Genomic DNA, 23389 nt, shown 5'->3' with positions numbered 1-23389 from the left:
ACCCCTAGATCATTGCTCTTCAGGTGGAAATCTTTAGAATGAATCTCTCTGCTGCTGCTGGGGATTTGTGTGTAAAGCTGAACGAGTTGCAATTTTGGCAAGTGCCCTTTGCATTTCATTTTCAATTGTTCACTGTGTTCCCTCCACCACTTTATTTGTTTGTATAAAGAAATGGTTCTACAGTACCTCAGGAAAGCTATAAACATAATGGACAGAAAGAACCATTAAGTGGCATTAATAGTTTCTAGTGTCTATTCTACCATATGCTATGAAGCAAAATTTGTAGCATACAAAAACAACGCTTCAGAATGATCTAAAACATGATAAAATATAAAACAGGCATGATCTATTAGTGCCGTGCCGAGTAATGAGTAGAAACAGTACACATATTTAATATTCTAGAGTGCTGTCTTTTAGACAGTTGTAAGCACAGGTCTCAGGCCGGCATAATAAAGACAACGTAAAACCAAGCTTTTGCATTAAACCTTTTCTTAACTGACGGGATATCAATGTTTTACAGGAAACAATAACACACAGCGAGTAGCAAATACACCTCAATAATAAGAACTGCAGTGATTATTCTTCCCAGAACTAAATCGGAAACAAAACCACATAACAACAGGGCTCTACAGTGCAACTAATTTGGTCACTAGAAATTCCTAAAGGGTCATAATAAAAAATAAACATGATTTATTTTTAGCTGAAAGTATAAAACATAAAACATAAAAAAAAAATTAAAAACCCTCCAATCTAAATGCCCATAGCTCAATCATAATGCACACTGGAAATGTAGTTCATTGGTGTCCACTGGCCACTGTTAATCTGTTAATTAAAAACTACAAATCCCATACCCTGCCAATTTCACTGATTTATCAGTGCGAAGGCTACTTGTTTCTAGACAGTTTGAAAACTTTCCAAACCAAGATGAGGAAAATAACAAATTATTTTCATGTGACTGGAGAAGTTGCAAGTTAAAATGCATACATGCAGAAATATCAGCCAGACCACCCCCACTACCACGCAGAGCTGCGGTAAACAGGCAAGTAGCACATTCTGAGGAAGATGCTACCAGGCAATTAAAAATAATTTAATTTGGAAAAAAAAGTTGTCCATTGTATTTTATTAATGCAAAAGTATTAAACTACACAAGTGTTATGTAAGAAAGGAAGAAAAACAGATTTGTATATATTCAACAATAAATTTGAGCCCCTACATTTTTTCAGTGCCCACCTATATTTTTTAACTTAGGAGTAGATGCTTTGCCTTTATTTCTATTAACCTTTCCTTGCCGTTCTCTATCAAGTATTGCACTAAACAGATTAAGTTGACACTTTGACACATTTGGAAATGGTCACATTCTGCATGTCTTTAGAGGGATGTGGCTTTAACTCATCCACGCTGCCAAACAATAATAAACCTAAAATACATTCAAATCATATCAATACATCACCCATTTAAATAAAAATAATCAATACATTTTAAATCATAGCAGTGCATCCTTTACAATATAATTTACACTACATACTCCCTTTAAATACACCTCACAATGCAAATTAAGATAAAGATTTATTCGCTCTGTTCACAAAACATTTTGTGAATAGGGCCAATATTGGCAGATTCCTTCTCCAAAAAATATTTAAGATATAAAAAGAAGCAAAAACAAAGAGCAAGTAGCTTCAAATGTTATTTTAATTACTGTTTTTTTTTTTTTTTTTTTAATTTAAGGGCTAGCTACCAGAGCAATTGACCAGGGGCCCCAGCCATGGGTGGCCCCACTAGGCTCAGTTAGGTCAGACAAGTGAAAAACATACATTTAATGCATAGGTCACTTTAAAGTGGCATATTCTAGTAGTTCATGCCACTTAATGTTATGACAATTGTTAATATAAAATGGTACCATTACCTTTTAACAGGTACGCGACAGTAATAAGGCCTACTGATCTTTTAGTTTGCATTTTACATTTTTAAAGCGATTCCTTCCTATGTGAAAGTCTATTCCAAGCAAAGTAGCAATGGAAGTCGTCCAATGTGTAGGTTGGAGGAGCCTCTGCTGGGGTCCTCACGAGTCTAACGCCAGCTCTGAGTACATAGCACCTCCTGGTGGCTGGTAATGTTAATAGCGTGTGGTTTGTAATAGACCTCTTTGCAGTTGATGTGTTGATTATACTGACATCAGCATAAGACACATACTTACCTCTGGATTACAGAGCTTGCTCTTCAGTTGAATGGTAACATGTTGGTCTTTGAACCGTATGGTTTGTCTCCAGCCCTTGACTTTTTTATTCAGTTCAGTTGGCTGAGATGCCAGTTCGTTAGAGGTTGTTGAAGCGAATGTGGTGTTTGTACTCAGTTGTACAGATTAACCTCTCTTTGTCTCGTACTGCTGTGGTATGAACAGACACAATACGTAATTTCACTAGATTTTCTCATGCATATTTTTTAGACCATGCTTTAGGGACAGTGCACACCTTTCTGATGTATTGGTGTGGGACTCTGTGACAAGGTAGCTGAGTGGATGCAGGTGCAGGGGTGATGCAGTGTGTTAAAGAAACAGACAGAAAGGTTTAATCTAGTTGGAAAATAAATGTTTTATTGCTTTTGTATCCAGGTCTGGCGACTGAAACAATAATAACAAATAATACTGGGCTTTGCAGACCCAAACAATAACAATAACCCAACAATGTATCCACCCCACAATTATACACACACGGTCACCAGTCCTAGATGAATGCACTAGTGCTTGTGGTGGATGATACAGGTTAAAGCTGTAACTTTTTGTGGTGCTATTCCGGCTTTAGTGCTGGCCCCCTGCAACAGCTCCGGAATAATGTTAGCCACCTAATGTGGTGTAACAAACAAGACTGGCTGACTTCCCGACCCTGGGAAAGAACTGTCAGACCAGCCCGTCCAAAAAAGTTCTCGCTGTTAGAGTCCTCACAGGTCGGGAGGGAGATTTACAACCAAGAATCATTGTATTTCTGTCACAGACTCCCACACAGTATTTTATTCCAGCTCTTTTTACCTGCCTCATTTTGAAGCTGGGACTCTAAAAAGCGTGAAAGGAAAACAAGACTCTTGGATTAAAACCTTTTAAAAAACATCTGAGTTCCTGTCTGCTTTGTGGTGATGAATTTCAATTTCAAAATGACTTTCCATTAGAATCCGGGGCAGTGCTTTTCTAATGAAAACCGAGACACTAATTACATTGCTGGCATTGTTCAAAGAGTATTCATTCTAATTTAAAGCTTGATCCCACAACTGACTCTCCCATAATTGTATTTGTCTTGTATAATATGTCTACTAATTACTTCCTAAAGCAGTATTGCACCCTTACACAGTTTGATGTGCCTGTTGGCTTTGACATCAGCATCAATACACATCCATAGAGCAGCGTTGTAACATTTACATGTTATAGTAAAATGTGTATGACAAGAATTTGTTTGATATCCCTTTCAATATACATGGTTGTTACAGTAAATATGTGTGACACTAAGCCAATCACAAAAAACAAAAGGTATACATTGCTGATAATATTCCAAGGGTTTGATTTTGCACTTTAAACAATATGGAATTTCATCAGGAATATAATGTATAAAGGATATCGCCTATATTAAATATAGTTGTGTTTTAGTTGGGTAAAAAGACAAACTGAGAAACTACAATACAAAATACAATTCAATAGAAACAACAGTGATTTATAAAGCACCCTCTGTGAAAGATCCTAAAGCACTGTACATTATTTATTAAGAAGAAGAAGAAGAAGAAGAAGAAGAAGAAGAAGAAGAAGAAGAATAAGAAGAAGAAGAAGAAGAATATTGCGTTGATTTAACAATTGGCGCAGATGCTGAGTCACTGATACGTTTCAGCAGAGAATTCCATAAACAGGGAGCACAGTGCCTGAATGTCCCTGCCTTCGGGTTGCTCAACAGCCCTGCCTAGAACGTATTCCGACAACATGTCTGAAAGGTACTGAGGAGCTAACCCATCAGGAATAGTATAGGTCAACAACAAGATGTCAAAGGGTTGCTGAACAGGTTGTAGGGTTTAAAATATACAACACATTACTTTCCCTAGCTTTCTGCTTTGTTGTACAAATTCTTGCAATATCTTTTTCATATCTCTGGTCATAAATCAGTTTTGACTAGTTCATTTTCATTTCACACCGGTTATGCTTGGGATCTTCCAGTCAAAATGTCTTCTGAAATTCAACCTGTTCACTCAGAAACATCTAATTGATTCCCGATCCCAAAGTTCAACATTTTGATTGGTTCATCTGTCCACATCTGTCAGAGGGGCAGGACATTAGGGAAAGTAATGTGTTGTGTTTTAAACTCTAGAGCCTGTTCAGTAACACTTTCAAATCAGACTGCTGTGATGTGCTGTATAGATCACCAGACTTGGGTAGCACAACTCATAACCAACTGGAATTTCGACAGTGAGGGTTTTGGTAGGCCGTGTGCACAACAATCCATTTGAGAAAATTAAATGAGTAAAGTTTCAGCAGAATCCTGTTGAACAGTGGTGCTGTCACAGCATCACCTCTTCTGGTCCAGTCAGTTTTCACTGGCATCGCAATTCCCCCAAGGAGGAAGGAAGCCTAAAATATGCTTGCATGCTTCTTCATTCATCAAAGTATAATAAAAAAAATGAATTTGCTGATTGTTGCTCCTAGCCATGCAGTAATGCACAGAAAGACTGTCTGTTTCTCCGCTAGTGACCTGACAGGAGAATGCAGCAGTGAGTTGCTGTTGACTCTAGAAAAGTAACAGATTAAATGAACAGGAGTCTGGCCAGCTGGATTGGGATGTGATCTCTGACTGTGGCATGTGTACTGCCAGCTGGATTGCTTCTTACTGATTGGGGTCGTTCCTCTTGGTGGAAGCCAGGCAGTCACTTGTCAAGCGAGAAAATACCATTCTCCATGGTTACTTATATTTTATGGTTTTGGAACAAGCCAAAAACAACCAACCAGTTAATAACCAAAGCTTCAAAATCAATGTTCATACCTCCTATTAGCACTAGGTGAAGCTCTGTAAACCTGTTACTCTGCTGCTTAAACATTGCCAATCCACCAGCCTCTGAAGGCCCGGGTTCAAATCCTGCTCAAGTAATAATAATAATAACATAGAAATTTTATATAGTGCCCTTCATTAAAAAAATCCCACTTTACGTTTTAAAAAAAGACATAAAATAAATAAATTTACATAAAACAATACAATAAAAACTATACAGTAAGCCAGTGTATAAAAATTGGTCTTGAGGCACGATTTAAACATAGACATAGACTCTGAGTCCCTGATAGACCTTGGATGGGAGTTCCAGACAAGGGGCCACAGAGCAAAAGGCACGAACACCCATAGTTCGTAATTTTGTTCTTGGCACAGAAAGGAGATCATTTTTATCTGACCGCATGTTGTGTTGGGGAATGTAGCAGCAAAGCAGATCCGTGGTGTAAGATGGACCCAGGGCCTTGAAGGTCCGCAGCAAGATCTTGAAGTCAATTCTATATTTAACTGGTAAGAAGTGCAGAGATGCTAAAACTGGGGTTATTGGTCATGCCTTCTTTTATTTGTTAAAACTCGAGCAGTAGAATTGAATGTATTGCAACCTATTAAGAACATTAGTGGAAACACTTCCAAACAAGGCATTACAGTAGTCAATTCTCGATGAAATGAAGGCAGGTATCCGTTTCTCTGCATCAACCATTGACAAAGAAGTCCCAAGTACAAGGAATTTAGCAGTCTCAGGTTTGCCACAAAACCTGCACACAATTCCAAAGCTCAGTACTTAATAGTCGGTGGTGTTCCGGTCAGGACTGAGATGTGCTTTCAGAGATTTGAGGGGAAAGCACATATCTTTTTACTTCATCTTGCTCCTGCAGAAAGAGACTCTTGTATAATCCCTTGCGGTCACCCCTTTCCTCCAACAGCCTGTTAGAGTGTTTCATTAACTTTCTTTTTCTTTGTTGTTTTTTTTTTTTTTTATAAAGTCTTGTTTATTTGTTTGTTTAGCACAGCTTTAGTGAGCCAAAATGAGCAGACCATTGAGGTTAGGTGAATTTCATTTGTCCCATTAAATATACTTGCAGGGGCTGTGAGTTGGTCACTCGGGTGTTGCACTAGTGCCATCTGCTGGATGAATCTGGGATAAACTGGTATGAACTGAGTTTGTTCATGGAGAGCACTGCAAAAACAGAAGCACAGTACCAGTGTGGACTGGGCCCTGCTCTGATTACAATCTGTAGCTTACCGAAAAAAGTCCTGTCTAGCCCTTATTTAATGTGTTTGATACTTTTATTTCATCCAACATCAGTAATAAATCTTTGAATAAGAATATAGAGATAGCAATAAATGCTGTCAGTCAAAAACCACTACAGTATCACTGACTGTATTATTCAGTAGGAAATGCAAAGCAAAGTGTAGTTGTGCGAATTAAAAGGATCCGGAGACACGTTAAATCAAAGTTTACACCATTTTTTTAATTGAAAAGAAACAATGTAGGTGCAGTCCAGCAGACAGTGAGAGGAGCCCCCTGGCCTCTTAAACAGCAGCTTGGAGCGGGTGTGAAATATTACAGTTTGCATAGTTGCCACCTTTTCCACACACCAAACCCAGATATATTTCTCAGTAGGCCTAGCTCTATCAAAACTGCAGCTGTAATACAGTTAACACAATACCACCAGATCTCAGTACAAATCAATAATCATGCAGTATACACAGTATTGTGCTCTTGCTATTTCTAGCAATCAAATTTGCAAGCCAGAACAAATAGTAGCTATACCATGGTAGGCTAGAGGCTAATCTTACCTGAGGCAAGTCGCTGTGGTGATGAGTAACGCTGTAGTAAATCAACACAATTTCTGAAGCAACTATCCTGTCTACGTGTTGTTGTTTTTTTTACAAATAAACCTGAAAAGCTTGATTGTGATGCCCCCCCCTTAATAAATATTAATAAACTTTAGTAATAGATGTTAAAAAACTATGGCACTATTGGTTGTGTGTCGGTAAAGAGAGACAAAATTAGTCAAAATGTATTCAAATTTGGCTCAAGTTTTTCAATGTTTTTACTAATGGCTACCGCTAAATATGCAATGTTTATACATACACGCACACATATATGTGGTTTAATTAGCTTTGTATATCAAAAGTAACCCATATTTTACTGTAAAGGTTATGTTATTTAATCACATGCAGATCAATGTAATGTAAATAATTATTCAAATGCTGGGGGCTCAGTAGAATGTACTGTGCATATCAGTACTGCACACATTTCTAATAAGATAGTTATATGGCCCTTCGTTCATATATGGCCCTTCAATTTTAAGATATCAGTAATTGAAAAGGATTATTAACTACACTACATAAGGATAGGCATTTGCTAACTCTCAGTTTTAAAACTTAGCTATGGTTCATTAACTTAACACAGTGCAATGATCACAGTATGATTTAGTAATTGCAGGACAGTATTGCACATGTGAAAACTTTAACAATACAGCCAAAACTAAAACGCTTTAAATTTAAAACTAGTTAATAGACTAGCAAGCACTGGCAAAATCAGCTTTTTTATACAGTGCAGAACTAATTTATTTTAAAATATTGATTTGGGACTTTGCGATACCTGCACTGTGGATAGTAACATCTACACATATCGACAATAACAATCCAAAGCAAATTTACACCATTGTTACAGATGTTCTAACAAGTCTGGCATAAACAGTTTTGGCTGCTACTTAATTAACCCCTTGTAAAACAAATAAAATTTAAAAAATAACACAAAACTGCTTAACCTAAAAAAGAATAGTCCTGCAGGCACCACAGTAGCAGGCACTGTTCACACTGCCTCGGAGTTTCTGATCACATCATAAATTCCAGATTTCCTGAATCCATTGATGGAAATATCCGGTCTGCTTTTAATTTTTTTAAGCAAATTGGCTTAATCATTCACCGCTATTCTTATATTCACTTTGACATCCAACACATTCTTTCCCTTCTTTAACCTGTGCTGCGTACCACCAGTCTGTCAGGAGGGCGGGATCGCACACTGTATGCCACACTCTGATTGGTGGAAGTATTATCGGCTATCCAATCCAAACCACCAATAAAGCCAAAATAAATTCCATTCCAAAATGTCCCGTTATATGGGATTTCAAAGAAAATATTAAAGGAAGGTTGGTGTTTCTTATGAGTTTCACTTAAAACCAGACATTAGGGCATTTGGGTTTGTTAATTCCTGCCACCCGGGCACAGATGCCAATTCCCAGAGTGCCCGGGTCAAACCCGGACAGGTGGCAACCCTAATGACAAATGTATTCTTATTGCTGTTTAGAATTTAGATCCATTGTGTATTATTTTCTCTGTCAGTCACACCATCGTAACCTTTTTAAAGCACCTGTTTGTCTAACATCCAAGTTCATCTGGTGTACCAGAGTGTAACCACCAACCTCTACCCCTAGTGGGCAGATGTGATATTTTTACATCCACTAAGGGAGGAGTTGCAGGATGACACAAATCTCTCCTGTGTATGTGAATGAGTGTGGGTGGCTCATCTAAGTAGTCTTATCAGTATTTGGCAATACTATCTCTGAAACTGACGACACACGCAGTCTGACACTCTGCAGTTGCTAATTTCCCATCTGTATCTATATTAAGAAGGATGTGTTGCTTAATAGATGTAACATAACCCATGGACTATGGCTTTGTTAAAGTGATAGGCTGTGTTGTTGGAAGTGGTAAGTCCTTAACTTTCTGTACTTATGTGCTTTTGTGTTGGAAGACTTATTCTTCAAACTTATGACGCTATACATTATCAAAATAAATCTGAAAAGGATTACATAGTGGAACATCAGTGGACATTTTAAATCAGAAAAGCTACTGACCGTCAACCATGAAAACAGCCCGATTAAATTCACTATATAGCTTTCAAATGTCTTGCTATAACAAACCTGTATTTTCATTGTATCCATAACTTCAGTGACAAAATAATAAGAAACTAAATAGACTAAATTTCGGCTAGCCCTCCTTCAGTGTGTTAATCCATATTTTCATATTAAAGTACATTTGGTATTACATTAGGCTAAAGGTTTGCTTGTCTACTACAAGAAGTCTGTTACTGTTTAACTTCCTATGTCATTTCACCTCAGCAGGGTCTTCAGGGTCAAGGCATGTTATTGGCTACAGCATCAAGGTGAAATGACCAAGGAAGTGAATGAATAACTGACCAATCGAGTGCAGGACCATGTTTTAAAATGTTTAAAAATATAAAGCTCAGTCAGTGCTTGCAATTTTATTAGATACACAGTTTACATTAGTATGAATCTTAACATTTGAACTTGGTTTTTAATTAACAGGGAGGCAGGGAGGCAGAGGGCCTGGCATGGCTGGAAATGAAGTGAAGGTTGGAGAGCAGGCAAACTCAAAAGCACAGATCAGGCTGAAGAGGTGGGTTTAAATGTACCTGGCTTGAATGTTATTGCTGAGTGCCACTGACTAAAGGTTGACATGAAGGTGGGAATTACCTCTAGTCCAATGCCTGCTTGACTTTTGGTGAAGGATCTTCCTCCCAATCAAATGATCATGCTTGCAGGTGTATCGACACGTTCCTGTCTGAAGAAGTTTTTTTGGCCAGTGCTGGTACTGTATGTATATACCAAATGGAAGCAAAGATTTATATAAAAAATACATTTTTGGGAATAAAACCATTTTAAATATACAAATGAAACTTCTCTGAACAATAGTTGAACCTCTTCTGTGCAACTAGTTTCTGGCTGGATTTCCAATTACGCTTCTAAGAAAATCTGCCTTTGCATTTGCACTTGTTTCAAATCGCGGGCCTTTGCTTTTTGTCCTTTTGCTAGAGATACATTGAGGAACATTGATTGAAACATGCAATAGCTGCACAGAAGCACGCAATACCGTATGTATGTATGTATGTATGTATGTATGTATGTGCACATACAGAAAGTGCTTTGGTTGCACAGGAATGGATGGAAATGAAAATTTCAGTTATCGATTTGTACCGAGAAATACCCCAATAATCACGATTACTTCAATCAGGTTCGAACTCCCATTGAACTCCCATTTATTATTCCAAGCTTTCTTTGGGAAAACCAGAACAGAATCACACATTGACAAACAGAATTAATTTCTGCAACAAAAGCTTAACTTTGCAATCAATTTTTAGATGACCTGAAGGATGCTTCTACTAAAAGCCTTTCACTATCACCCTATGTTAAAGTGACAGCTGCCTCCAGCTTTTGTGGTTTATTTTGCAACAGGGTCATTGGGGCAAGCCTTCACTGTCGAGAAGCAAGATGTATGATATTGCCCTGTGTCGTCAATGAGCAAATATAGGAGGCAAAAAAATAACAACTGCTGCTGTGTGGAAATGGTCTGTCATTCAGCTGACCTGCTTTGGCCATCCCTAATAAGGCATGCTTTCTTTGTTTTTTAATTGTCCTTTGGCTATATAAATTCCCCACAGCTCTGTATAGGAGTACAAGGATTCACCGGTAAATACAGTTCACTGGTACAGGCTCTAAAGGTTCAGTTTAATCGATACACTATCAGTTGTATCGGTACAAAATGATATAAATACAAAGTCACTTAAAATAAAAACACAGAAATGTAGGGATACAGTGTAGGGAATCTGCTGCGAACACAGTGTCTCCATGGAAATGCTGGACAGCACTGCTAAGTTTATGTAAATGTACTGAGCACAATAAGTAAGGCTGTCAATATGGTGCTCTTGTGACCAGCTGAACAGTCCTACCCCAATGTTTGAAACCCAAACGCAACCCAAATAGCTGTAATGCCCTGCTGACTGCTTATGCTGGAAGAAAGTGCAGAAGAAAAAATAAGTGTGAACCGACACCCCGGCCCTTCTATAGTGCGCATATTCAGACCGCCAGAGGCAGAGGAGCCGCACTGAGCCCCCACTGAATTACATAGCAGGTCAACTGTGAAATTGAGGCTGTATTTTTCTCGGGCTTCTCTGTGCAAGGAGAGACAGGCCTTATTTTTTGTTTTTATTGAATTTTCCAAATGACTGTGTCAATTCTGGTTAGCCAGAGCCACATCTAATGCAAACAAAAACTTGAAATGAATGAACATGCCACGGCAAAAATGATAATTATCAGGGCAATGAGCATATGCAATCTAAAGATGGGCATTCTGTCAGGCAGCACACTGCATTACAATAAAGCTGAATAGAATCAGGCAACAGTAATATTACTCATAACGTGGTAATGACAGCACTGAAGAGTCGGGAAATGACAGACACCCTCAGAAACTGGTAGTCAACTAACGCCACGCCATTCAGTTTCAAAGCAACAGCAACAGCAACACCAGCAAAACGACACCCTTAACCAAGAGAGCAATGTTTCTGTGTTCTATACTAGCAGCAAACTAGCAATGCGAGTATTTTAATTGTATTCAGCTGTTTGGATTGATATAGAAAATAATTAATATAGCACACAAACAGAAAAGTGTTATGAAACAGTACATTCACAAACTAGACAGTATCAAGTACATGAATTATTAATATATTTTTTAAGTGGCAACAGCAGTAGTCGATCTATTCGATTACTACGTGTGTTGGGGGCAGTGTTTCACAAGACAATTACAGCCATTGGAAGGTATTTTTCTAATTTCGGACTGCTATGTACGTTTTTCATTATTGATTATTGTTCTGATTCGCTTTACAGCTAAGTTAGGATTCTCACTGCTGTCTTCTGTTGAATAGCCACGTTATGACATTGATGAGGACAAAACCAAATGCTCTAAAAGGAATAGAGACATTCTAACAGCACAACACAGCAAGGAATCCCTCCCAGCACTCCCTGTCCTCCTCCGAGCTGCATTAGCATGCTGTTATTGCTTTAAGACACATTGCCTTTGCCCTTGCACTTCTTTTTTAGCAGGACCTTCCATGTCAGAAATTACATTTGCACAACAAATTAGCCCTATGTAAAAGAGTGTCAGGTCTGCTGTGTGTCTGGCACAAGGTGGCTGTAATTGTCTTGTACCAATTTATAGAATAGATGCCCTACCGGAGGCCATTTTCATAAATTCAGCCAAATGAGCTGCAGACTGTAATAACTATTGTTACTACTTTTTGTCCATCCATAACTTTAAACTGTTTTTCTATATCCTTGATGCATATTTCAAACATTACAGTTCATAGTAGCAATTATATTACATGTACAGAATTATTGTGCATTTACTTGTAAGTGCTACAGACACTTTTAGTTTTAAGACCCTCTTAGGGTCTATTCATAAAAGTAGGTAATCGAGTTTTGTTTAAAACTAACGAAAGTCGTTCATATTGATATTCGTAAAATAATCTGTGCAGATCGGTTACTGTCGCTAAGCAATTTATGAATGGGTATATATTTGTTCACGACGAAATCTGCCTCCTTTTGATGTCATCATCAGCTCTATAGACATCTTCTCAGTTCCAGTTTCTGTTGGGAATATAAACAAGTGGAATCTACCAACAACAGCACTCATCGTGTTATTAACAGTGTGACTGTATGATACATGATTTATATACTGTAGGATGCGATCATGTTCAGGTTATTTAAATAATCTTAATAACACTGTGTGACAATATATATATATTTTTTTTGGTTCCAGGGTAGTAAGTGTTAATTTGGCGGGAACCCACTGACCACTCAAGCAACTGCTACTTCTGCATGGTGGACCCTTCCAAACGTCGGACTGGCAAGAATGCACCTGCTATCACGTATCCGGACCTTCCTTCATCCATCGCCCCAGTGCCACACTGCCATAAGCTCCCCATACCCACTCCTCCGGAGAGAGAGCAGCCATCTTTAGAAGAGAGCAGCAAGTCAGAGAGCGAGGAAGATGTTGTAGATCCAGATGACAATTTCAGAGGTGGAGCTGAGGAGAGAAACCCATACTACCCCAACCAAAAAGACCTCAACGACTTGATTAGAGATCTTGGTCTCACCAAGTCCAATGCTGAGCTTTTGACGTCTAGGCTCAAGCAGTCGAACTTGTTGGATGAAAGTGTGCAAGTCGCAGATCAGAGGAAGCGTCACCAAACTTTTTCTAGCTTCTTCACCCGTCAAGATGGGCTCTGCTTCTGCCACAATGTGACCAGTCTGTTCGAGGCAATTGGAATCGCCTGTAACCAGAATGAGTGGCGCCTCTTCATTGACAGCTCATCCAGGAGTCTCAAAGCCGTGCTGCTCCATAATGGTAACAAGTACCCGTCTCTTCCCCTGGCTTACTCGGTGCACCTCAAAGAGGATTACAACAGCATCAAGACCTTGCTGGACGCCTTGAAGTATGATGAGTATGGCTGGGAGGTCATAGGAGACTGATGGGTCTCCAAGGCGGTTTTACCAAGTTTCCCTGCTATCTTTGCCTTTGGGACAGCAGGGACACCAAGGCGCACTACCACAGGCGGGACTGGCCACAGCGGACCGAGTTCTCTGTGGGGAGGAACAATGTCAAGTGGGAGCCACTGGTGGACCCCCGGAAGGTGCTGATGCCACCACTGCACATCAAATTGGGCCTTATGAAACAATTTGTCAGAGCTCTAGATAAGGAGTCGGCAGCCTTCAAGTACCTTCAAGACTTCTTCCCTAAGCTGTCTGAGGCAAAGGTCAAAGCCGGTGCCTTCGTCGGACCACAGATAAAGAAGATCCTGGAGTGCAATGAATTCCCCAAGAAGCTCACTAGCAAGGAGAAAGCGGCTTGGAACAGCTTTGTCGCAGTGGTTCGGGGCTTCCTGGGCAATCACAAGGCCGAAAACTATGTGGAGCTGGTTGAGACTCTGGTGAAGTACGGCACAATGGGCTGTAGGATGTCCCTCAAAGTCCATATCCTTGATGCTCATCTTGATAAATTCAAGGAGAACATGGGAGCGTACTCGGAGTAGCAAGGCGAGCGCTTCCACCAGGATATACTGGACTTTGAATGCCGCTACCAAGAACAGTATAACGAGAACATGATGGGAGACTACATTTGGGGGCTGATTCATGAAAGTGATTTACAGTATAATCTTAAATCTCGAAAAACTATTCACTTCTAAATCTTTTGTAGTCATTTTTGTATTACTTTAGTATAAATACATGTTAATTTGGATTCATATGTTGTTTTTTTCTGACTTTATGTGAACAAAAAGACACAAATTGGCCTGTTTTCTCATTGGAAATAGGTAAATTTCAAAATATCACTGTCCTGGTCACAAAAGCAAAGTTTGTTGGGAATAATAGCCATTTTCTATACTTTTGAGGCATAAGCAATTAGGAAATAACAGTTACTACCCAGGAACAAAAATTGTGTTACATAGTGTAATTGTTAATGTTCCTTTGCTTTGCAGGACAAAAGCAATGAAAAATACTTGTAAATCAATTATTTCAGCTTAACAAAGGTACAGTATTTCTTTTTAAAAAAATATTAGGCAGTGTTAATCACAGTGGCATCAACTTTTATATGAATACAGTTTTAAAAAAAAAAAACCTGGAAGAATTTGTGTCTGGCTTTTTTATAGTTTTATTTTTTAGTTATTTATTTAATGGGGGGGTTGATAAACACGGTCAAATAACTTTTTTGACAATGTCATTCTGATGCTGTCGTTAGTTTAGACTCTACCGCATCCAGCGTTCAATAACTTCAAGTTGTCGACAACATTTTGCTGTTGTTCACTCTTATGAATAGCAGGTTGACACTCAGAACCAATTAAACCTTCATGCTAACAAGGTAATCATTAAGCTTTATCTCAATTCATATAAAACATGCCTTCATAGACGAAAATCGTTGGGGCTTAATGACGCAGCTCAATTATGAATAGCAACTACCGTTAAATAGGCGGCGATGTATGAAATCCGATCATGTAATCCAGCTTTCTCATTTTGACAGGCACCCTTTATGGATAGACCCCAAACTCATAGCCATTTTTCCATTACATATATTAATAATAATATCTTTATTTTTATATAGTGCCTTTCATAGTGGACCACCATCACAGAGCGCTTTACAGAGGTAGGCTGAGCATTGTGCATTATAAGCAGAGTCACTCACAATAGGATATTGATTTAACATCTCATCCACAGGATGGAACACAAGGAGGTTAAGTAGCTTGCTCAGGGTCACACACAGAGTCAGTTGGTGGCAGAGGTGGGATTTGAACCAGTGACCTTCTGGGTTTTTTTAACCAGATTCTTGGGTTTTTTTTGGTCTGCAGTTCTGTTACTCAAATAATTCTCAGATATAATTTATGTTTTATGCAAAGATTTGATCAATCACACATTCAGCGGTAAAACAAGATGGCTACAATGCCTTCACCTTGTTAAGTACACTCACTTGTCTCTACGTGATTGGAGGTTGATTTGATCAGCCTATGCCCTGATAAACTACAGCTGGATTTTTTTAGAGCATTGTACAGTACAGGGGAATCATTGCATTGTATCAAGCACTGTGGATATGGTGGGATTACCACTCAAGGGAAGACTGCCGTGCTGTGTGTGTGTGTGTGTGTGTGTGTGTGTGTGTGTGTGTGTGTGTGTGTGTGTGTGTGTGTGTGTGTGTTTGCATCTCCTTCCTGGCAGGGGACTCGTCTTGTCATGTGAACACAGTCAGTTCTAACCCCTCGATGGTTTGGATCAATGGGTTTTCACTTTGCTGCTCCTCAGCTTCGTATTGTAACGTTTAGCACTGGCTGATAAAAATTCACTGAGTTCTATTGAAATTCTATTGAAAACTGTTCCAGGTTTTCTAGTTCAGTAGGCCAGTTAACAGCAGGTTGCTTTAAGACTACACTGCAGCAATGGACAGTTTCAAAGCAACAGCAACAGCAGCACCAGCAAAACTGGCGTTATGTTTTCTGTTTTAATTGCTTGTCCTGTTCAAACACAAAGAACTCATTCGGGTTATCAATAGTTATACTGTTTTTCCAGTAGAACTATTAAAGTATAGCACACCCTGCACCCCTCTGTCATAGCCATATATTTCTCAATTATAAATCATGACGCCACTCAGCCAATCAGAATGCCAGATTTCAGAATATTCTAGTGCATCTCATTGTGCACAGTAGTTACTTTCATCTGAGTTCAGGAGCTGCTGTTCAGTTCTGCTTGCCTCCCATGGGTATAGCTGGGTAGGCTAGATTAGCCCAAGGCTCTTAATAGAAATAAGACCTACTGCCACTTTGGGTGAAGCTTTTTGTTTTTATTATTCCAGCACTGCTGTGTGCTTACTTATATGAAGACACTTCGGCTGATCTAGTGTTACATGTGTCTATTGAAAGCACCTCAACAAAAGCACCTAAACACACTTATAAAAAACTGTATCTGAGTTAATGCACTAAGAACTGGTTAGAATGATTCCACATCATAAACAGATCAGGAGATAGTTTTAAAAAAAACAAAAAAAAAACATGTTGTTTCTGAAGTCAAACACTTGTTCTTTTAATCAGCCTTTTGATTTACCGTTCTCATATTCTTTCAGCTTCTCAAACTTTTAGGTTGAACACAGCTTTTTATTTGTAGATTCTATCTATGCTTATAAGATCTATGCTTATAAAAGCGTTGTGTTCGGTCCACTGGTGTGCCTCTCACAGCAGTCTCCATTCCCCTTCAATTCTTACTGAGTTACAGCATGTTGCCATAGAAAAGGCTCCAGTTGTAGTAGCAGGACAACATGGTCACATGGCTCTGGCAGATACAGGCACTTTTTATTCTTATAGTTGGTATATAATTAAAAAATAGCAAGGCTACACACAGAAGGGAGCGCTCCTAAAACAGTACCTATTAAAACAGTGATGTTTATTAGATGTAGTAGTTTATCATGAACCTTTAGAAGAAAAAAATCTTAGGATGAATTATTAAAAGTCCAAGTGGAGCTCCTGAGAACTCCTGGGAGTGGCACACAATTGGTCAAGTGCTGCCCAGGTAGGGAGAGCTGAGGTCAGCAGGGGAATCCGCAGTTCACCACACATACTTGGGCATACTAAATTGGGGAGAAAACTGGGGTAAAAAAATTGGCAACGACTAAATTTATAAAAAAAAAAAAAAAAAAAAATTTGAAAAGTACAATGTAGTGTGCAGATGTAGAATGTATTCTGTTTGAATCAATATCACTTTAAAGCTGACAGTAAAAGTGTCGGAATTGGGCGATTTCCCAAAGCTGTAAGCATTTAAAGTCGAAAAGTACTGAACTGTAAAAACTTATTTACAATTGAAATCCTTTGCTGTACAGTACTGTATTGAAAACCCTTACTCTACAGTACTGTATTGAAAACCCTTACTCTGCTGTACTGTATTGAAAACATTACTGTACAGTACTATATTGAAAACCCTTACTGTGCAGTACTGTATTGAAAACTTTTACTCTACTGTACTACATGGAAAACCCTTACTGTACAGTACTGTATTGAAAACCCTTACTCTACTGTACTATATTGAATACACTTACCCTACTGTACTGTATTGAATACCCTTACTCTACTGTACTGTATTGAAAAGCATAGTATACAGTACTGTATATTATATATTTAAAGGTAAAGGGGTTGTGCAATATCTTTTTGGGTAAGTCAGTTATCCAAATAATTTGACAATCTGATCCAAACGTCCCCTGGTCCCAATCAGTTTGGATAAAAGAGCTTTTACTGTGAGGTGCATCTATCTGTCCTTCTAATTTGCATTTGTTTTTACTGCCCCTCATTCAGAGCGCTTCTTATTCTTTGACTGTGAGTTCAGGAGCTTGCTTTAAATATACACATACATTTGAAGCTATGTTTAAATGTCTAATTTCTATTTTCTCAGCTGAATCATAGGTTGCCTGACAGTTAGCCTCATCTTCACCGTGTCTGGTAGAAATCCGTTATGCCCAAGGAAACTATGATATTGAATGTGTCGAGCAACCCCTAAAGAAAATGAGCAGGTATGACTTGGGGTAAGCAGCCTGTGAGTGTTCCCAATGTTGGGCTGCTCTGTGTAGTGATAAGAGGTGAGGTATCCCCTATCACACTTGTAATATAAATGTTATGCTTTGTCACTGAAAGAGGGAAGGGCTTGGCAAGGTTCCTCAGACCTCACTTCAGACATGGTTAGGGAGAAGGAGAGGGAGAGGCATAGGGCTGAGGGGAGTTATGAGGAGGGGTACCGCAAACAGTTCTCTGCAGATAAAGTGAGAGAGGGTATAGGAAGGGAGGGGACAGAGTGAGAGGGGGAGGAGGGATATTTTTAGACAGTTCAATAGCAGTATAATGTGCATATATATACACAAAATTACAAATGACTCAGGGTATGGAAAGGTGCATGTTGAGAAGAACAAGAAGAGACAGGAAAAGGAAGGAATGGATAAGAGTGCAAACAACAGTACAAGTATGTTATTATAAGAGAGAAAAAATGGCAGTGGGCTGAACATTTAGTAAGAAGAACAGACCATCGCTGGACCAAGGAGATACTAGACTGGATCCCAAGAGATGCAAAGAGCTACTAAGAAGGAGACCTCCAGGAAGATGGAAAGATGAAATTAGGAAATACGCTGGAGCAGTGTGGATGAGGGAGGGACGGAGCAGACAGGCTTTTGTGGCAGAATTTTGAGGGGGCCTTCATCCAGCAGAGGACTGAAAAAGGCTAAAGATGATAATTGAAAACTCGATACAAATAAAATATAAATGTCCTACCAATAGTCAAAATATATACTGTACCTAATCAGCATTGTTCAGAGGCAAAGAGAGCTGGTTTAAAAAAGTCAGATTGTCTGCAAAAACATAAAAAAGTTAATTAAAACCCTGATCATCCCAACCCTGGTTTTACAAGCAACACCGTGGTAACCCTGTATTCGTGTTGAGTGATGCTCTTCTGCCATATTGTTATTGTTATGCTCTAACAAGCCTTCTATCTGTCATTAATACAGTACCTTATAGTCCAGTCACGTTTCTGGATTTCTGTGTTCTACCAGCAAAACAGCAACCAAATGACACCACTGCAGAATTCCCTTTTCCAAACTGTAAACGTGAAAGACATGAAAACAACAAAACTGTGACCCATGCATACTGTCACAACAATAGTGTTCAAATTTAAACGTCAATGCGAGAACACTCACTGAAAGTATGTTAAAGCATAGCAAGCATTGTAAAATCAAGGTCAAGTTTATTAAGTGCATAGTATAACCATGGGAACACTGAACATTTACTGTGGTAAACTATTACAGAACAGACCTGCTTTTGAAGAAAAATAAAATGGAACTTTCTGCAGTTCAACACAAATATAAACCTGTTATTGGATTATTTCTGCAATGGTCAACACTTCTAACTTTGTCTTTATTTGTTATACTAATGCTGTGCATCTCTAACATTCGTGAACCAAATCAGTCAGACTAGTTTTAATCATATACATGGGAGTATTTATTTAAACCATTGGAATTCACAATATATTCTTTCCTTGGATTAACTTCACCTCCGTTGGTTTTGTTTGAACTATCTTAAATCTAAAGGCGTGAAGGATTCAACTGTAAGCGAAGAACCAAGGTTGACAAGTTTAAATCTGACATACATGTGATTTCCTGAACTCACAATGCAAGTAAACAGGAGCTGGTGGTAGGTGAGGAGTCCCAAAGGGGTGCGGTCTGTACTGCAGTATATCGTACTGGTACACCACTGAACACAGCTTTGTCTGCTTCAAACGTTCAGCAATGAAATGTAACGCTCCGAAGGAAAGTAGCGTTCCGACTGATGTTGTTTTGACAGTTTTAGACGTTCATTAGAAGTCTGTCTATAATGCTACACAGACACTGTCTTTGTGAAATAAAAATGTGCAATGAAGCTAACCTGGATCAGTACAGAAGTTCAGTATGTTAAACAGACAGCTCCATACCACACTGAAACTATTTTTTTGTTTACATGTATCTCCCAAATGGAAAGTCGAGGATTTTCTTAGTGTAAATCCATATTTTTATGTGCTTGAGAGGGCCAGATTTGGGGTGAAAATCAGTAAATACTATGTTTCCGGAAAGATTGGTAAAAGCAAAGGACATCGTACAGTTATTTTGTCAGGTGCATTTTGGGTTACCTGTAAGTAAGTCCATTCAAACAGATGTTTTATTTGTGCAATCATTTGGGGCATGTTCTGCGTTTGGTGGTTTCACCATTGAGCTATTATCACTATTCTCTGAATCTGTCTTTGCCTGGCTTGGAGCTTGTCTAGAGAATCCTATGTGCTGGGGCTGAGCTGGCTTCCTCGTTCCATTCAAAACATGTGACACTGACTTTTCAAGAGTAGGCGGGGCTAACTAGGCTGCAAGGTCACCCTGTCCCATGGTTTAAGTGGAATGATGAACACTGTTCAGTCCTGGCATTTAAGGTGCTCCAGACAACCACTGAACAGGATTTCTAGACAAATTATAAGCTACTAAGATTGACTAAGCACTATAAAAGAGTAAGAGAAAAATAAAAAGCGACTAAATGTCAAAGTGGCATAGCTGTAGCAAAGTGAAGTAGCAAGGGGGCTGTCTCTTTCTAATGAAAATATGACCCCTGGAATTGTAACCTGTGTCTTTGCCCTGTTCTTATATTTGAGTTTGAATTGTAAAAAAATTAAAATGAAATGTGGTGTTCACCCACCTATATTTAATAATAGGTTAAAACAATTTTCACAAAATACATCTGTAGTAATGAAAAACCTCACATTTCCCAAGCCTGTAATAAATAACAAACCGGGCAATTTCAAAGCATCATGCAATGACATGTTATTTTTTAATGCATTAGAGGAACTCATTTTCCAGTGACCGTTAACATAACTGTGTGCACTGTGGACATTTTAAGGCAGCACTGCCCTCTTGTGGAAACAAACACAAACTGCACAGCTTCAAGATTCCATTCCATCAGTGTTCAGAAAGGCCCTTGAACAAACACATCAAAAAGTAATTTTAAAATCTTCGTGTTCGCAGTTCAGTGCACGACAGTGTTTGTTTGTTAGGTCATTGAGGTGTATTGCTGTATAGCATTACTTAATAACAGAATGATTGTAGTTGTAAGCCTACAGCAAAGCTGCTTAAGATCACATTACAGAAACATAGCAACCATTTAGTTCTTGTCAATTCTTGTTTACCCTATTCCATGAATAAAATATCTAAGCCAGTTGTGTGTGTGTTGTCCCCCTCCCCCCCCAAAAAATGCAGCACAGTTTACCCTAAAATATGACTTATCAGGCTTTGTTGGCTTACTAGTTTATTCATAATGTAGTTGTCTCCCTCTGTTGCTCTCTGGGCACTCTGTTCAGTGCACAGTCACCCTCCTGCTAAGATCTGCAACTGTCTTGTGAGGCAACAGCAGTCTTAAATATGCACCTTTATTTAGGTTTTATAATAATTTCTGATACAATTAAAACATTTTTAAATTATACAAAGTTTCAGGTAGGAAACTACCAACAAAAAAAGGATTGTTTGATAGGAATCTCTGCAACCGTCACCTAGAGTCAAGCAGACTTTGGACCACAGAGGTAACTCCCACATTCATGTCAATACTCACACTGCTGCTGTTACCAATAGTATTCAAGCCGGGTACATTTATATCCATAGAGCTGGGTTTCATCACCTGGAATGCTGGTCCAGATGATTTGCTGTGTATGAGTGATGGGTGGGGCGAGGTCTGGGTATCCACCTTGTATGGAGTGTACATCCAATCGTATGTTGATAATGACAAACGTCCGTTTTTTAGATCAACAGTGATCAGTTTTATTTTGCGGGTTGTACAATGACTGTCACGGCTCTGCATGTCAATTTGAGGGTCTGACCCATGAAATGAGGGTCACTTGGGTGGTCTGTAATTTGGTCAGTAATTGAAATAATGCAAGAGTCGGACTAAATCTAAACCAGTTGGTATTGGACCCTGTTCAGATTAGCGATGTGTTCAGATTTCTTCCCCCTCGTAGTCTGTAACCATACCAACCAGTTTTGTGGACAAATGCAATCCGAAATGTCTGGTGAATGAGTGTGATGGACAAATAGATATGACCTGTACAAAAGGATCTTCACATTTATTAATGAGGACCCTAGAAATACTATAATTTCTATTCATAGGATTGAGAGGCTAATTTACATTTCATTCAAAACATTTGTAAAAGAAAAATATATATATATATATATATATATATATATTTTGCACGCTCTTCAAGGCAATGATTCAGCATGCACGTCATTCGGATATCACAGTTCAAATCAGAATGCTCGGGTCCAATAGAACACGTCAACTGTATTTAAATAATTTCACTTTTACATCTAATATGGAACAGCTCAATATCATTTTAATGGTAAAACAAAAAAGCTAAAAAAGTTCTGAAAAAAAAAGTTCTAAAAAAGCCCCCTGCCCACCCCTGCACCAGTAAATTGGACCCGCCTGGAATACTAGGTGCTGTTTTTGGTCACCTCACTGCAAAAGAAAGATATCATTGCTCTCAAGAAGGTACCGAGAAGGGCAAATAGGCTTATCACAGGACTTAATGATATGAGCGATGAGGACAGGTTAAAATAATTCTCTTTAGCCTAGAAAACAAGAAGGGAAAGAGGGGACTTGTTTGAAATCTTTAAAATCCTAAAACTGAATAAATAAAAAAAGTTAACCCAAGACACGACTTCAGATTTAACAGAGAGAAGAATAAGAGGGCATAAATGGAAGCCAAGTAAAAGCATGGGAGACCGGTGCACTAACAAAGGGCGAGCCTTGATGGCCCGAACAGCCTTTTCTCGTTCCAGAACTTTTCTTTTGTTCAAAATATTGGAAGACCCTTCTGCTATTCCTAAGCTTGGACCGTCAACCAAATCACTTCAAGACACTCATGAGATTGGCATGAATGGTTTACTACAGAAAACAGGTCCTTTCATAGTAAGGTACTTGGACTTCTTTTAAAAAAAAACAAAAAAAAAACAAAAGGCATGTACAAATACCTTGTGTTTAACAGACTGTATTGCACCAATTAAAGTAAACAGATCAGCAGTGTTCTATATACTAACACAATCATTGAGTTTCAAAAGCAACATACAAACTGAAAACACTCGTTTTAAGGAATGGCACTTAAGGTAAAGGTTTTGTAACAATTATAAAAAAAAATTAAATAGACATTGCTGTAGTGTTACAAACATAAATACCCTAGTATGTTAGAATGTGGAAATACTGTACTAAAAAAGAAGTCAGGAAACCGACATTAATCCATACAAAGTACAAAATGCTTGACTTTACAGCTGTGGAAAACAGGGGCCAATGTGCTTTGTTGAGAAGGCATGAATTCGTTTGGTGAGGTCAAAAAACATATGCTATCAATCACTTTCTGTAACTTGTCTTAATTAAAACATATTACATGTGTTTTTATATTGTATGTACCTTAAAACTGGGTAGTTTAATTTAAATGTTTTGTTTTTTT

Source organism: Polyodon spathula, chromosome 23 (genome assembly GCF_017654505.1).
Source record: "Polyodon spathula isolate WHYD16114869_AA chromosome 23, ASM1765450v1, whole genome shotgun sequence".
NCBI classification, from domain to species: Eukaryota; Metazoa; Chordata; class Actinopteri; order Acipenseriformes; family Polyodontidae; genus Polyodon; species Polyodon spathula.
Note: the sequence above shows the minus strand (reverse complement) of the source record.